This window comes from Chelonoidis abingdonii, chromosome 6 (genome assembly GCF_003597395.2).
Source record: "Chelonoidis abingdonii isolate Lonesome George chromosome 6, CheloAbing_2.0, whole genome shotgun sequence".
In the NCBI taxonomy this organism is placed as follows: Eukaryota; Metazoa; Chordata; order Testudines; family Testudinidae; genus Chelonoidis; species Chelonoidis abingdonii.
In genome coordinates, this window is record NC_133774.1 from 99007913 (window position 1) to 99022586 (window position 14674).

General features: G+C 39.0%; 1 protein-coding gene across 4 annotated transcripts in view; it reads right to left on the minus strand.

Annotated features, from left to right (window-relative positions):
• The window catches only part of TRPM3 (transient receptor potential cation channel subfamily M member 3), a 597865-nt gene that overhangs the window by 549454 nt on the left and 33737 nt on the right, over positions 1-14674 (minus strand). The window lies entirely within an intron of this gene.

Sequence of the window (14674 nt, forward strand, 5' to 3'; positions counted from 1 at the left end):
CAGTACTTGTGTTCTACTTCCACCTGAGACTTGCAAAGCACTTTTCACAACCCTCACCACCTCTGAGGAGGATACCCATCACTCCATTCAACACTGAAATTCAGCCACCTCATGGTATTAAAAGCTGTGACGGTTATGGTTTAGGAAAGAAATGAAGAGGTTTAGTCCATTCAGTTGAAACAGAGGAATTTGTTTCATGTACTGTATGCTGAATACCACCACAAGATGACTCCATGTTTCTAAAATTAACCTTCTCTTCGTAAGAAGAATATTTACGGACATTGCAGTAGGCTTTCTAGCCATGCATACGCAGACTGACTTCCTTATATTAAGGAATTATATTAAAAATGGTATTCAGAATTGAAATGAAACATTGGTTTCACCCAAAATCCATTTTGGAGGATGGGGTTTCAAAGTGGCAAAAAAAAAAAAATAAAGTTGGTTATGAGCCACAAACATTCTAATGTTTTTTCAGAATTGCCAATGAAGTGGGGGAAAAAAGATTTGCACAGCTCTAGTCATAGCTGTGATTTACATATCCAAAGCAGTGGAGAGTCTGACACTGCAAATGTATTGTGAAAGGGTGGCACAATACATGCCAAACAATTTCTTCTCCATTTCTCTCCATCCACTCTTCCCCTCCATTCCTGGCTCACTAGCATCACTTCCTTCATGCCTGTATTCAGTCTTTAAGAGTTCACTTCTACCCAGGTCCAAATCTCAATCATAGAAACTGTAGAAATTATCTTTCAATGGCTTGGCCTGCCACAAGATCTAAAGAAAAACATTTAAAAAAAAGTTTGTGAACATGATTCTCAACACCCCATAACACCTTTACAATCATTTCAGATTGTTCCCTAGGTGACATCACTAGCAAACACTACTGTAAAGATATTAGACTGTGTCTGTGTGAATGTTAAGGGTGTGGAAGAGCTTTGCAATCATGTTACGACAACTCAGCCGAGCTAACTTGATTTTTAAAAAGCCCCTTTCTTCTTTGGGTAGACAGGGCATAGGTGTTATAGAGTGTTAAAGATTTAGCTAACAATTTTAAAAAAATTTTATATCCTCTGTACTGAACTCCAGATACCAGTTGATGCCTATGAGTGGACATCAGTAATTAAGGGTCATTTACATTCAAATATCCCTATGATTCTTTGAGCTGTGTGTGCTACCTTACCAGGTTTAGGTGACCAGTGGGAAAGGAGCTGGTAGCAGTTACCTGTGTTTAGTTCTAGAGATTTGGGAGGCTCCACTGTCAAGCTATCCCTGCTGAGACCATGTGACTGGTATTAAGGCTATGCCCCACCTGCTAACACGAGCTTCCAGCATATTTACTCCTCCTTAGCCAGCCACTGAAAGCCACAACCAGAAAGTGCAGGTTGTACTGGCAGATGCTGAGCTGTGCCAAAAAGCACAAAGACTATCCTCCTTGTTTGAGGACCCCCTGTTGATCCTCATGGGTGTCTGGTGTGAAACTCCTTATGCCAGGGACAGTGTCTCATCTCATGCTAGAGGAAGTAATGACCAGGGAGCGTGTAAGGAAAAAAAAAATGACCTGCTTAGAGTTGGTGGCTGTTTTATAACCATGATTACCACCAAATACCACTGTATCCATTTTAATCTGCTCTGTGCGAAAAGTATCTCACTCCTATTACTTAAGATGCCTCTGCTAATTCAGAGATATATAGTGCTGCCCTTGAACTCCCATTTGACAAGTTTGCCATGGCAAGAAAGTATCTGGGATTTTAGAACTATGGTGGAGTGCACACTCTGGGACGGGTTGAGTTTGCTAATATTAATGGGTGAATGTTTTGTGTAAATATAAGTGTTTTTTAAAGATAAGCCTTTGCTGTAGTAAGTAGTGGCTACCTTTACTTTAAGGTCTATAAGCAGGATATGTTTCGGTCACGAATTCTGTGACTTTAACAGACATCAGCGACTTCTTCGGCTGCAACCGTCAGCCCTCAGGGCTTTGACTTCAGCCCTCCTCCCCTTGACCATACCCTGATTTTATACATTTTTACCGTGACTGTTCTGTGAATTGCTTAATTTTACCATGACAAAAATCTTATCAATATCTATAAGCTGCCACCATTAGCTGAACTGATGCAGTGTCCCATAACGACTTGTCATAAAACATTACAGTAGGTACTATGTTTTAGTCTATTGCATTGTCACTATATTTTGTTATGTAATGTAACGTTCCTGGCTCCAACTTTGGTGTTTAATGCTTTCCTCAGAGCAGCAAGTGCCATTTGCTCTTATCTGCTATGCCTATTGCATGGTTTAGGCAGGAGTTGTTCCTGGAAGCTACTAAGGTACCTAACAGTAATATAGTACATATCCAGATGGAGCACCACCAACTGCCATTCTTCCCATGAATAGAGAGTGGCTGCAGATGGGTAGATAGAAGATTTCCACGTAGCCAACACCACCACTAGGATCTTCCCAGGATCTCTATTATCCTCAAGAAGTCAAAGCACCCATGCAGGAAGTGAGCACTTGCCTGCTTCTGGGTGATGCGGAAAATATCTTTGATCTACTGTGGCTGTAACTGGAAGGGGAATTTCTTTGATATTTCCCAATAGAACGTGTTTTTATGTGGTTAACAGATGGAGAAACCAACACTAGGAGGAGGCATCCTAAATATGAGAGAGGAAGAAGGTAGCAAAACTGAAGTTCTATCATTAGCTCATCTGCCTATCCAAGAGTCAGGACCAGAAGCCATCCCTTGGGTCTGGGACATCTGTATTGGAATATTCTCACCAGGGGAAAAAAATGAAGGGAAATAAAAGTTAAACAGTGAAATACTAGATTTATTATTTCTCTACTTAATTTATGTGTATCCTATTCTACCTGTAATTAGAGCCAAATAAAATATTGTATAATAGTAGGTATTGTCCATACAGTACAGGATATATATTCCATTTGTCTATAGAAAATCATTTATAAAAATCAAATATGAAATTAAATATTCATCCTATCTTGACTTTTTAAACCAATGATTTTAGAGTAATTGTGTACACATTAAATATAATAGAAAGTCTGTTAGCTTCTAGGAATGACACATTAACTGCCATAATAATTTGTCGTAGAAAGGACCATGCATCCCTTTCATAAAATGTCTCAAGGGTTAAATCAAAAGGATGACCAGAGTATGTCTAGGATAGTTGTTTCTATTTTTATCATAACGTCTCAACTTTCTAGGCTTATTGTGAATTAGCTTCCAGAGACACACAATGAAGCTTACTAAAAATGACTTAAGCAAAACACCATACATATGACGCACATTTTAGTTACAGATTCACATATTTTGTCTCTTCCTGCAGTTGGATGTGATCTTGACTCTAAATGTCTTAGTTTAGCCAATTTAGAAAAATAACTAATCAAATTTTAATATTAAAGCAGTAACAACTGTTCAAATAATACTCTTTCAAGTGAAAGTTTCTATACTTGTTTCCTCAAACCCATAGACTCTTTTCAGAAAGAGCATAATTAAAAAGGTGTTCTAGACTTGTCTCATTTTCACAGCACAAATAATCAATAGGGATCTATTCTAATTTTAAAGCATAAGATTAAATCCATTTTAAATTTGAGAGTTCAACTAAGAGGCAACTAAATCACAGGATAAAGAGAACACACCAGTTTGTTTTTTTTAAACGCTCAGATATCCAGAAGGCAAACATTACCTGTAGAATATTTATGTGAATTTGCTGCCATAAGGTCCATCATCATCTACACTTACACAACATTTCCCATCCATGACTCTAAAGTAGTCTGACAAACATTAACGAATTAAACTTCTCAAGAGTCTTGTGAGATAAAGAAATATCACCCCCAAAAGTCACAAAGGACATCTATAGAAGAGCCAAGAGTAGACTCCTGGGATCCTGACTCAGGGGCCTGTGCTTCACCCAACATACCATTCTTCATACCTACATCCCACCTTCCAAACCAGTTTATGAGTCACGTGAAATGCTTAATCTGAGTAAATTCATTACCCCAGAAACTTCTAAACTGTTGTGGTCTACAGAACATTTGCTTGTGGGCCATGTTGAACTGACTGGTCATTCATAGATTCTAAGACCAAAATGGATCTTTATAGTCATCTAGACTGAACTCCTACATTATTTTAGCAGCAAAAGTCAAAATCAAACACCATTTTTTTCCTGCTGAAAGAAGTCAAAATACTCTGCATTTATCTAAAAAATGCTGAGCAGTGTTCACTATTATTCAAACTAATATTGTACAAATTAAATGGCTCAATATTTATCTTTTCTTTGATGAAATTAACCAAAACCCTACTCAGAGGCGTCTTTCACTGACTCTCCATGACAAATCGCATTTGACAAAATCATACAGAAGTAGGCATTTTCAAAGGGTCCCAAATGCAGTTCATGAAGAATTAAGGCTAGATTCTCTTCTCTGCCAAGCTAAACTTGACAATTCTCATGGCCATCCCAGGATGAAACCAATCACCTATAGTTACTGCCACAGTTCTTAATGAAGCCTATGCCTGTCCACAATTGCAATTCAGGGCAATTCAGCCCTGCCTCATCCCTCCTCCTTTCTGTCCCCAGCACCCTATGCAGAGAGGCAAAGTGCAAGACCTGGAGCTCACATCTGTGCCAGTAGGGATTTCTCTCCTAGCAGGAAATTCTCTGCTGGCCGGCTGCAGTCAGTTTCCAGCCTCTTTCTGCCTCCTGAGTAGTCCAATTGGGGTAGAAGCTGACTAGAGAATCCAGTTCTTAAGCCTGTATTTGTCGTCTTCTCTCAGGGTCTAAAAGCCTCCAAAAGTGGAGCTCAAGGGAGTATTTTTTCCCTCAAATTCTGAATTTTGAAGCTTAAAAACACACTTTTCAAAATTTCTGAGTCGCAGGGCCAAATTGTGTTCTCAGTGACTTAGCTGCAAATCCGGAGCAACTTTAGTGAAATCAGTGGAAGTACTCTAGATTTTACAATGGTGTAACTGAGATGAGAATCTGGCTCACAGTCTATACAGGTGCAGTGAAGCATGAAGTCCAAAGTTATTCTTACATTGCAACACATTGTTTAACGGTACCTCTTTATTAGCTCAGTAACTGCCATTGTTATAGTCCAACTATGACTTTTATTTTTAACTACCTTGTTGAATCTCTGTGCTTCTTACAATTATTATATTAAATGTGTAAAGGACCCAATTAAAATGTGAGCTCTCAGGGCATGATTTCCACACGTAGGAAGATGCACAACACAGCATTTATCAAATGTGCTTGTGTCCTATAACGCCCACAATGTTACAAATACTAAAGATACACGTTTTCTGCCCCCAAGATCTTACGTAAAAAGAACACCCCCTCCCCCCCCCCCCACACACGGAGAGCAAAAGGGAATTAGTCAGGTGGTTTGTTTTAGAGAGAGATTTATTATGGCAAGATTGTAGAGTACTCAGGGATACCCTACTAGTACTCACTGAGCAACATCATAATTAGAGCTGGGAAAAGTATTTTGGACAAAAAACTTTTTCCCTTCCTTTCCCTGAAAGGCACAGATTTGGGTCAACGAATATTTTAGTAAATCATGTCAAATTTGCCAAATTGTTTCAGTTAAACAAAAATAATCTGGAAAAAATCCAAATGTTCAATTTTAAAAAGTTGAAACTAAACATTTGATTTTTGGGGCAACTGTTTAAAATTTTATTTTTATAAACAGTTTAACTCTAAAATAATTAAACTTTTGTTCAATCCAAAATGAATTTCTCAACTTTATCTCACCAAAAATTCAAAATAATTTCAGGTCAACAGAAAATGAAATTATTAGGTTCACCCTCCAAACTGAAAAGTGTCATTCACACAGCTCTAGTCTTAAAAGAGAAGGTTCACTGAGTGGGATTTGACAGCAGGAAGGGTGGCCTTGTGAGAGACTCCGGTATGGAAAAGGACAAGATGACATTTCTAGGAGAAGCAGACAACATGTCAAAGTATTAGTGATAGTGCAGTGAGATGTGGACGAGGGTGACGAAAAAGATCAAGTAAATAGGAAAGAGAAAAGCATACAGGGCCCTAGCCTGAAAGCAAGAACATAAAGCTTGGATTTAATGTGGTGAATGAGACACACACAGCAGGAAATATTTAAAGGAGGATCTGATGTAGTCAGATTGACAGGCAAGATTATTTTAGTGCCTGTTTTGCATGGACTGAAGTGTTGTAGATGTTAAAGAGGGCAGAGAGGTGATAGTTAAAGTAATCTGAGACAAGAGATGAGCTGAATGAGCATTTAAAATGTTGAGATTAAAATATTTCTACCATCCATAATTTTCTCTGGGGAATAAGCAGCAAGTTTTGGATACAGTTTGAGCATGTGGGACAACAGAATGAGAAGTCAAAGATAATGTCCTCAAGTTATAAACCTGAGAGAGAGAAAAGCTGGTGGCATTATACCAGGCCTTTGAACTGCATCATGAATTGTTATAGCAGCAAGAATATCCTGCTATTTTAACCAAAGGGATTTAGATTATATTTTCAAAAAACCGGGGTTGACAGTTCTTTTATTAAGCTAACATTAATTTTCTATTTTGAAATGTTCTAAAACACCCAAAAGTAAAGGTAATGAGCAGAAGCTATACTTATTACCTCAATAACCCAACCAAAGCAAGGCTTGATATAGATATATTTTCAGAAATGCATACAATTTTGCAGTTAATTTAAATTTAAAAGCAGGTTTTTTACTTTTTAAAATATATATTACTGCTTAGTGAAGAATAATGATTAATTTTTGCACTCGGTAGGGAACTGGAGACATTTAAGGGACAGTTTCAAAAAAGTGTGATTACAGTGTCAAAATTGCACATATAATTTTCAAGTTTGGATGCCTGGAGCAGGTATTGGTGTGCACAAATAGGAAGTCGTGCCTTTTCTAGATATTTTTGGACTTTCTAAGAAACTTTTCAGTCTTTTTATCAAAGTTTTTGGTGGGTGGAAATGACATTTCTCTTAGTTTTCAAAAATCTACATAATTTATTTTTTCACCCAGCTCTCATTTCAGCCATTATCTTTGGATAAAAATGTCAAAAGGTACTCACCATCCTCACTTTCCACTTCAATGGGATGTACTCTGCATCTTGTAGGAGGACACCACCAACTCATTGTATGGGAGCCTGTCTAAGACTAACTTTCTGTGATCAGCATCCTCGAAATGGGCTCTAACCTACAAAGTACAGAGAATCTCCCAAGAGACAAGTTCCCTCAACTCTCATTACTCAAGGTCATTTTGAATTCTAATCCTGTCTTCTGAAGTGCTTGCAACCCCTCCAAGCTTGGTGTCATATGCATATTTTATAGGTATTCTCTCCATTCTATTGTCCAGCTCATTAAATTGTGAATAGTACAAGACACCATTGACCCCCGTGGGACCCTACTCAATAGGTCCTCCCAGTCTGACAGCAAACCATTAACAACTGAGTCTTTCAAACACTTTTGCACCCATCTCATAGTAATTTCCATCTAGAGCATATTTTCTCAGGTGGCTTATAGAATTTCATGAATGACTGCATCAAAAACCTTACTAAAAAAAATTTAAAAAAAATCAGGATTTATCACATCTCCTGCTTGCACCCTATCCACTAGGTAAAAAATTCTTTCAAAGAAGAAAATTAGGTTCATTAGGCATGACCTATTCTTGACAATTCCATGCAGCGATTAGTTATCCCATTATCCCTAAGGAGTTAAAAATTGACCATTTAATCATTTTGTTCCAATATCTTCACAGCTACCAAAAGTAGGCTGATTGTTCTGTAATTCCCCAGGTCCTCTTTGTTCCACTTTTCAAAGGCAGCTGCTATATTTGCCCTTATTTAGTTGTCTAGGTTTTTACCTGTCTTCCATGAGTTCTCAAAGATAATCTCTAATGGTTCTAAGATTGCTTCAGCTAGTTCCTTAAGTATCCAAAGGATGAATTTCATGAGACCCCACCATCTTGAATAAATTTAACTTGCCTAAATATTCTTTAACCTGTTATTTCCCTATTCTGGCTTGTGTTCCTTCCCCCTTATTATTAATATTAATTGTACTAAGTATCTGGGCACCATTAACCTTTTCAGCAAAGACTAAGCAAAATACGTATGAAACATCTCAGCCTTTTTGGTGTCATCTGTTATTAGCTTTCCTTCTCTGTTAAGCAGTGGACCTACACTTAACTGTGCTTTTCTCTTGCTCCTCATGTATTTATAGAGCCACCTCTTATTGCCTTTTATGTCCCTTGCCAAGTGTAATTAAGGGCTGGTTTACACTGGGGGGGGAGGTATCAATCTAAGATCACATAGCTGAAGTTGTGTGAATAGCGTAGCTGAAGTCCAAGTATCTTAGATTGATTTACTTTGGGTCCTCACAGCGCAGGATCGACGTCTGAGGCTCCCCGTGTCGACTCCGCTACCGCCGCTCGCTCCGGTGGAGTTCCGGAGTTGACGGAAGTGTCTTCGGGGATCGATATACTGCGTCTAGATGAGACATCAATCCCCGAAAAAAAAAAATAATCGATCGCTATCCGCCGACACGGCGGGTAGTCTGGACGTATTCTTCATCTTGTGCATTTACCTTTCTGATTTTTGTCCCTACATGCTGCACTATTCTTTTGTTCTCATTCTGAGAAACTTGTTCATGTTTTCACCTTTTGTAGGATTCAGTTCTGAATTTTAGGTCACTGTAAAGCTCCTGATGGAGTCACATTGGCATATTACTACTCTTCCTATCTTTCCTTTGCATCAGGATAATTTGCTGTTATGTCTTTGAGAAACTGACAGTTCCGAATCCTTTTCCCCTTTAACTACACAATTGTTATTTGGCATTTTAAAATGGCTTTACTAATAATTTCATATTACAGGCACCATATTGTCCTCAAGCCACATATACAGGAGTTACATGCATTGATAATGTATATGGTGCTTTGTAGTGACACAGTATGGTATATTGTATTACAACTTAGTTTTAGATGCACACTCCAGAGGCACTGTTTCTTAAGTAAGTAGGTGCATATACACAACACATTAGTCCCAGTATGCAAGAAGGCAATTAAAAAAATGTTTAAGGCTGTCAGTTGCCGTTAACACACAATTAATGCAAAAAAAATATTGGTGATTAATGACACTGTTATACAATAGAATACCAATTGACATGTATTAAATATTTGGATGTTTTGCTACATTTTCATATATATTGTATTCTGTATTGTACCTGAAATCAAAGTGTACAAAACCCAAAACAATATAAAACTTCAGAGCCTACAAGTCCACTCAGTCCTCCTCCTTGTTCAGCCAATTGCTAAGACAAACAAATTTGTTTACATTTATAGGAGATAATGCTGCCCTCTTCTTAGAATCATAGAAGCTTAGGGTTGGAAGGGACCTCAGGTGGTCATCTAGTCCAATCCCTGCTCAAAGACAGGCCAACCCCAACTAAATCATCCCAGCCAGGGCTTTGTCAAGCCAGGCCTTAAGAACCAGTAAGGATGGAGATTCCACCACCTCGCTAGGTAACCCATTCCAGTGCTTTACCACCCTCCTAGCGAAATAGTTTTTCCTAATATCCAACCTGGACCTCCCCCACTGCAACGTGAGACCATTGCTCCTTGTTCTGTCATCTGCCACCACTGAGAACAGCCTAGTTCCTTCCTCTTTGGAACCCCCCTTCAGGTAGTTGAAGGCTGCTATCAAATCCCCCCCTCACTCTTCTCTTCTGCAGACTAAATCAGCCCACTTCCCCAGGGCTGGCTCTACAGTTTTCCAAGCAGCGTGCCGAATTGCCGCCTCCGGACAGCGGGGGCAGTTTGTGTACCCTTGAGGCGGCAGGCACGTTTCCACAGTGGCGGCAATTCAGCAGCAGCTTCTATGTTTAGCTGAAGCCTCCGCGGACAGCTGAACATAGAAGCTGCTGCCGAATTGCTGCCGCCGCGGAGAAGCACATGCCGCCCTCAGGGTGCACCGACTGTCCCCGCTGTCTGCGGCAGCAATTCGGCGCGCTGCTTACAGGCAAAACAGGGACTGCTGCCCCTTGCAGATTGCTGCCCCAAGCACCAGCTTGGAATGCTGGTGCCTGGAGCCGGCCCTGCACTTCCCTCAGTCTCCCATCATAAGTCATGTGCCCCAGCCCCCTGATCATTTTTGTTGCCCTCCACTGGACTCTCTCCAATTTGTCCACATCCTTTCTATAGTGGGGGGTCCAAAACTGGACACAAATACTCCAGAGGTGACCTCACCGAATAGAGGGGAATAATCACTTCTCTCAATCTGCTAGCAATGCTCCTACTTTTGCAGCCTGCATTGCAAGGTATTTACATGCCAGATATTCTAAATATTTGTTTGCCCGTTTGTGCTCGGGCACCATTCCAGGGGACATGCTTCCATGCTGATGATGCTCATTAAAAAAAAATGTGTTAATTACATTTGCGACTGAACTCCTTGGGGGAGCACTGTATGTCCCCTGCTCTGTTTTATCCACATTCTTTCATATATTTTATGATATAGCAGTCTCAGATGATGACCCAGCACATGTGGTTCATTAAGAACCCTTTCAATGTAGATTGAACAAAATGCAAAAAAAAAGTACCAATGTGAGTTTTCTAAGGATACTTTACTGACCCAAGATTTAAGAATCTCAAGTGTCTTCCAAAAATCTGATTGGCACGGGGTGTGGAGCATGCTTTCAGAAATCTTACAATTGCAACACTCCGATGCAGAAACTACAGAACTTGAACCACAAAACCCCACACATGCAGCCTTCTGCTGGTGGCATCTGACTCAGATAATGAAAATGTATCAGTCCACATTGCTTTGGATTATTATCAAGAAGAACCCGTCATCAGCATGGAAGTATATGCTCTGGAATGGTAGTTGAAGCATGAAGGGACACATGAATCTTTAGCACATCTAGCACATAAATATCTTGCAATGCCAGCTATGACAGTGCCATGAGAATACCTGTTCTCACTTTCAGGTGACACTGTAAACAAGAAGCAAGCAGCATTATCTCCTGCAAATTGTAACCAAATGCGTTCGTCTGAGCGATTAGCTCAACAAGAAGTAGGACTAAATGGACTTGCAGGCTCTAAAATTTTAGATTTTTATTTTTGAATGGAGTTTACTTTGTACATAATTCTTCATTTGTAAGTTAAACTTTCATAATAAAGAGATTCCACTACAGTACTTGTACTAGGTGAATTGCAAAATACTATTTCTTTGGGGGTTTTTTTAAAGTGAAAATACTTGTAATAAAAAGTCATCAGTATATTTGGGGTTTTAAATGAGTTTTAAATTATACCGACGATTTTTTCATACCTGGCCCAAGCTTCTTACAGCATCTGTTGCCTTGTCCACCTCTCCCTGGGAGAAGAGAGACACAGACAAAAGGAGAGTTTTTTCAATTTAAAAAAGTTCTATCCTTCCCATTGGCTCTTTTGGCCAGGTGTCCACTCACTTCCTTTTACCTAAGCATAGTAGTGAGATTTTTTTAACCCTTTACAGGTAGAGCAATTAGAGAACAGCTACTAAGAGGGATTTTATAGCTGTTGGCTGGGTGTCCATAAAAGGGAGTTATTCCCTTCTCCCCCCCCGCTTCAGTTATCACACATCCTCATTGTATGAGGTGCAGAATTTGCCATAGATTTTTTTTTTTGAGCCAATCTCCTGCACTGCTGCCTCCTTCACCACTCTGCCCCTGCAAGCAGTGGGCAAGAGATGCAATTTTAGTGTACAAGATTGGAAATGGACAAGATAAAGGGATGCACTGCATAAAGACTAGCTTTTTTATGCTGTTGTCGGGGAAGGTGAGAGGGGGTTGAGCGCCACCAATATACTGATCCACTTCACTGGGTTCAGAGGAACTAAAAATACATGCTTAATCATTACCCTAAACAGGGATGGCTTTGCTTTAAAAAGGACAAGAGTTGAAATCTACTTAATGTTTTTGATCAGAATAAGGTACTTATTGTTTAGGTTTTTGGAGACATCACCACACACAAAAATGTAATCAGTCACAGTGATTCTCACTAAGTTTAACACTTTTAAATAGAGTCACCACATTTATGCTAAGATGCTCTCATTCTCTTTTACACCATAATGGCAAAGATTTTCTTCTCCTTAAGAGTTTTTAATTAAGATCATATGACTTCCAATCTATATGTTGTGATTACATGAGGAGTATCCACATACCTAAAATAGTTTTGCCTCCAATGAGATAATTTGCTCTGATCATGTAAAATCAGAACAATTTTGAGACTTGGATATAATCATTGACCATTCCCAGCATGATCTTACTGATTCAGATGGTTACTTGATATGTTTGTTTTGTATTTAACAGTTATATACAGAGTGTCATTTCAGCCATCTCTTCCACCCACAGAAACACCTTCAGATCCCAAAGGTTTAAAATGGTACTCAAACTTTTTGGATTTATCAAAATGACAATATCATGGAAGACACCATCTATGACTTTAGAAAACAATAAAAGTGGTCTTTAAAAAAAGGAATATACGGGGTGTGTGTGTGTGTAATATAAATAAATAAAAATCAGCTGCTTCTCTACTGTCGCAATCTTATCTTGCCTTGCCTACTGTGCTTTATTGATAATGAAAAAGAGGCTTAAAATACCTGCTCATTTCCATGTTCCTTTTGTTACACTTGCCACTGGAGTTTGGAGGCATCTTACCACACAGAGAAGGCATATCTGCCCCCTCCAGTTAGGTGCATCTGTACTTGTCAAATAACTTCTAGTGGGTTGTTCCAACATGGAGGAGACAAAGTGAAAGTGCGCCTCTCTTGTGACATGTATTTTAAAATTTGTTCTACATTCTATAGCCTAGGCAATACACGTGTGCACACGCACACACACCTGTGATTTCAAGCATGTATTTATGACTTAACTTTCTGAAAAAAGTGCACTTTTCATCCCTCATGTAAGAAGAGATCTGAATGCCCTGAGTGAATTTAGTGCTTTGCTAATGTAAATCATGTATAGCACAAGAGAGAGATTTACCAAGAATAAACTGTTGCCATTATTACATAAAACCCAAAATACTTAACAGGAGATAGTTTCAGACTCTTTTACAGTTGCCAATCATGACAACAAAATAGCAAAATGAAAAGTAAAGTGGTGCATGTCCAGCCTAACCTCTACTTTGACACATCAATAATTTTTAAGTCTTTTTTCTGGTCATTAAGAAAATTGTTAGTGCCTTCAAGTCAGTGCAAGTTCTGAGTCTCAGTTGCTTTTTAACTGGAAGAGGAATTTAAAAGATCTTGAGAAAGGCGATTGTAATAGAGAGTCAACAGTTGGGCACTGTACTTTACAAATAAAATTTAGTTTCTCTTGCCAATATAATTAAAATAAGTATATGTACCTAACTAAGAAAATTGGTAAAACTGGTTTCAGAATTCTAAATTAAAATATGAGGATGACATACCAGGAGCTTTTGCAATTATAATTTAGACAAAAGAAAAATTTTCCACACACAGTGGCAATCACCTAAGAAAACCTAGACTCAGAATTAGGAAAGTGGTAGTGGTAAAATACAAATCTATTTCTTGCTGAGAACAAACAAGTTACTAACCAAGGAGCAATCAGTTAAATTGTTATAGTCTTTGATACACCAATCTGGAACTCTTGGATTAGTTGTTCACATCATGCAACTAGCCGGCAGATGCTCAAGTCAAGCTGCACTAAAAATTCTGGTGCCGAGAACTGTTGTGTCACCATGGAACCAAGACTGCTTACCTACAGAAAGCAGGTTGTGACAGACTTAGTGTTTGCATGGAACTGTGGTTAAATAACGTTTAGGCTCTTATTCAACCTCATGATAAGAAAACCCCCCCATGTACAGTGGAATATTGTTTGGGAACTGGATTTGTGGGTATGCTTTAAGACTGTTTAGAGACTGCCCAAGGTTGGATCATTTTGAGGTGTCTGATCTGTAAGACTACAGTAGAGTCCTTAAAGGAAAATGGGTCTCCACTGCCCCACCAAGAATCACAATAAATCCAGTGAGGAGGACTCAGAGGTATCTGGTAATATGGTAACTTCTGCCTCCAGGAAGTTGCACAAAATAGTCTGGATGGGAGGCATAGAAACCTCCCAGAAAAGCAAGAAGTGTGTGGGAGGGGGAAGGAGGGTGTTACACTTGACTTGTTTGTATGGGAATGTAATGCTACCAGAACCCCTTACTGAGCTTTCACTAATTGTAATGGCTTTTGTGGAAGTTCGAGCTTTAACAGGCACTCCTACTCAGACTCAGATTCCCTTGACTAAACTAAATGTCAGATAGAATATCCTAAGATCATTTCAATCATCATTCCAGATACCTCACTTAACAGATTCATGAAGAAAATGAGAGGCAAAATACTAGATATTAGTTCTTTTGGTGAAAATGCCCAATCCCCGTTCCTCTCATTTCAGCTAAGGTAGGCTGTCACCTACTACTTATAGAGGAGACAGAAGAAACAGGATTCTTTAGTAGAGTATTTTACTTTTTCCAAGATTACCACCAAACCTCTCAGAATTAAGCCAACTGTACTTTTAGGGGAACACCTAGAGTCCCAGATGACACCTTTAACCAACTTGACTGTGTGTGTTCAGATGTTTAAATTTCATATACTCTCCCCACTCCCATCTCAACACCTGGCATAACCTTTAAATGAAATAGGCTCAAA